This window comes from Priapulus caudatus, unplaced genomic scaffold (assembly GCF_000485595.1).
Source record: "Priapulus caudatus unplaced genomic scaffold, Priapulus_caudatus-5.0.1 Scaffold324, whole genome shotgun sequence".
Classification (NCBI taxonomy): domain Eukaryota; kingdom Metazoa; phylum Priapulida; class Priapulimorpha; order Priapulimorphida; family Priapulidae; genus Priapulus; species Priapulus caudatus.
In genome coordinates, this window is record NW_014577385.1 from 125,381 (window position 1) to 128,812 (window position 3,432).

A 3,432-nucleotide genomic window follows, 5' to 3' on the forward strand; every position below is an offset into this window, starting at 1 on the left:
TCTCACTCTCACTCTCAATCTCACTCTCAATCTCACTCTCACTCTCACTCACTCTCACTCTCACTCTCAATCTCACTCTCACTCTCACTCACTCTCACTCTCACTCTCAATCTCACTCTTACTCTCACTCCCACTCACACTCACTCTGACTCCCACTCTCTCTTACTCAGACTCCCACTCACTCTTACTCTCACTCTCAATCTCACTCTCACTCTCACTCTCACTCTCACCATGCCCCTCCCTCTTGGACGATAGAGCAGCCGCTGTAGATATAGCTCCCAAAATCGGATTAAATATAGGGTGAAATATTTCTACTCCCACCTATGGCTGTTATGAAATAGTGTCCAGCCCTCCCCTTCTCGAGTCAATAGGTAGTGGTATAGAACTACAAGTGGAGGAAAGACATGTTCATTGTTATCCATTGATATTTCCAATGTCCATTATGTTTGAGTCTTATTAGCTTATTTTTTAATATGTTTTATCATCTTACTTTTTAAACATTTTATTATCTTGCCTTTTTAATATGCTTTATTATCTTGTTTTTTTTTATCGTTTGTTTTATTATTTTACCCCACATTGATTAAAACCGTATTGTGCATGCACGCACTGCTAGTGCGGGTGTGCTGTTTCGGCTAGAAATAGGAAAACCTTGCGTAATAATAATAGGATAGGAATAGGAATAGGATAAGAAATAGGAAAACCTTGCGTAATAATAATAGGATAGGAATAGGAATAGGATAAGAAATAGGAAAACCGCGTAACGTACGTTAGCTAGCCATTTATTTCCCCTTCCCCCAATAATATTCCCTCCCCCGTCTACCCTCTCACACTCCACTACTCCCTACTTCCCGCTCCCTACCTTCTTCTCTCCTTCATCTCAAATCCTCCCCCCGCAGCGTCAGTATACCTTCTCCTTCCTCCATCTAGTTCAAGATGAATGGATAAAAAATTAATTATTTTATATTGAATTTCAGTAATAAGATTGGGAGCAAACACGGGATAATAGTGTTTAATCAGAGCTTGAAACTAACCTGAAAACATTCACTAGACAACGCGGCTAGTGATCTGTAGTCTGTAAGTAGCCAATCTGCCAGTCCTCAACAATATTTACCCGCCCTTAATAATATTTACCCCCTTAACAATATTTACTCCCTTAACAATATTTACCCCCGCCCTTAACAATATTTACTCTCCCTTAACAATAATTTTATTTACCCACCCTTCACAATATTTACCCACCGTCTTAACAATATTCACCCACCCTTAAGGATATGTGATCTATAATATAATCCGGCCGGTTAGTAACCGGGAAGTCCCCCCCGCCAATTCAACCCACTTCTTAAAATGACAAATTATACCCTGATCTATAAGTTCAACTGATAATATAATTCAACTGATAACTAAGTTCAACTTTAACAGCGAAAATCACATCGCAAAATTACACAGATCTCTACAATAAAATTACTCTGTAAAGCGCAACAATGAAACAAAAACGTCAGCGTTAAATTCTCACCCGCACTTCACAATCACAGCTATATAAACACACATACGTGTTTGCATATATTCACGGTTTAATCAAATGACCGTATATACTGACTCCGCAACAGCACATCGTCCGTAGGTTATGTAACGTGCGTGGGGAAAAATTAGCATATTAAATCATTATACATGTTTTTAAGCTGGGTTTACACTGACGATTTTGAGTTGCCGAATTGCCGAATTGTGCGAACTTCCCAAACTTCCAAAACTCCAAACTTCCCAAACTTCCAAAACTTCCAAAACTTTCGTTCTATGAACTGTGCAGCGCGTTTATACTGACGATAATTTACGACTGCGAGTTGGCAACTCGAGCGAGCGGTCAAAGTCGACCGCGTGGCGTACGCGTGGGGCGATGGCATTATTGCATGTATAAATTCGCGCCAGGCATAGCACGTAAGAGTTTTGTGAAGTGACGGTATTTGACAGTTTTTGTCTAATATATATATGTTGCAGAAATCAGAATATGTATGAGAACGAATCTATCTATCATCAGGAACATCAGCGCAGATGCCAGACACCACATACATGTACATCAGAGGTAGATAATAAGGATCTGATATAGAATATTTTAGGAATCTGAATAGGGATCTACTTCTGATGTACATGTACACCATGCACATCGCTGCACTCGGCCATTCAAGCGCGCTCGCAATTTCTTTTATCGCTTTCTGCCTCTTGTCCCGGTCTCTATATTCAGCCTTGTCTACACGCCACAGGCATTCAGCCTTCTCATATAAAGTATATTCTCATATAAAGGTAGATAGATAGATAGATAGATAGATAGATAGATAGATAGATAGATAGATGTAGATAGATAGAGTAGATAGCCCTAGATAGATAGATAGATTAGAGTAGATAAGATTAGATAGATGGAGTAGATAGATAGATAAGAATAATAGATAGATAAATAGATAAGATAGATAAATAATAAATAGATAAATTGATAGATGGATAGATAGATAGATAACATATAGTATAGATAGATAGATAGATAAGATTAGATAGATACGATAGATAGATAGATAGATAGATAGATAGATAGATAGATAGATTAGATAGATAGGATAGATAGATAAATAGATAAATAACGATAGATAGATTAGATAGATCGATAGATAGAGAGAGAGAGAGAGCGAGAGAGAGAGAGAGAGAGAGAGAGAGAGACCCGAGAGGAGAGAGATATGAGAGTGAGATAGGGGGCTTGAGAAGAAGGTAGAAAGGGAAGGAGGGGGAGAAGTTCCAACCTTCTGTCTATAAGAAATTAAACGCGTTAACATGAGGTAGAAAGGGAGATGAGAGAGCGCGAGTGGAGAGAGAGGGGTCGGAAGAGAGAGCAGAGGGAAGGATGGAGAGAGGTAGAGAGAGAGAGAGAGAGAGAGAGAGAGAGAGACGCAAGAATGGACGGAAAGCAGAAATGGGCAGGGAGGAATATGTGTGTGTGTGTGTGTGGTGTGTGTGTTGTGTGTGTGTGTGTGTTTGTCGCGTGGCGCGCGCAGCGGCGTGTTGTGTGTGGCGTGGCGTGCGTGGCGCGTGCGTGTGTGTTGTGTGGTGCGTGCGTGCGTGCGTGTGTGGCGGGTGTGTGCGTGCCGCAGCGCGCGTGTGTGTGCGTGCGTGTGTACAAGCGTCACGGCTACTATATATATATATATGGTGTGTGGCGACCGTACGTGTGGTGTCGTAATGACATCGGTATCGGGACAGACACACACCCCGAGATTATGTAATAAACAGTGTTATCGAGTATTTCCTCGTGTGAAACTGAGTATTATTCGAAATGTGTATATAGCAAAAGAGTTGCGCTGAGGAAGGCAGTAATTTCGCTTGAATTTTCTGGCAATTTTCTTAGAGAGGCACTTCGCTGCCAGCACTTGTGCCAGGGCGTGTCCAGGGGGG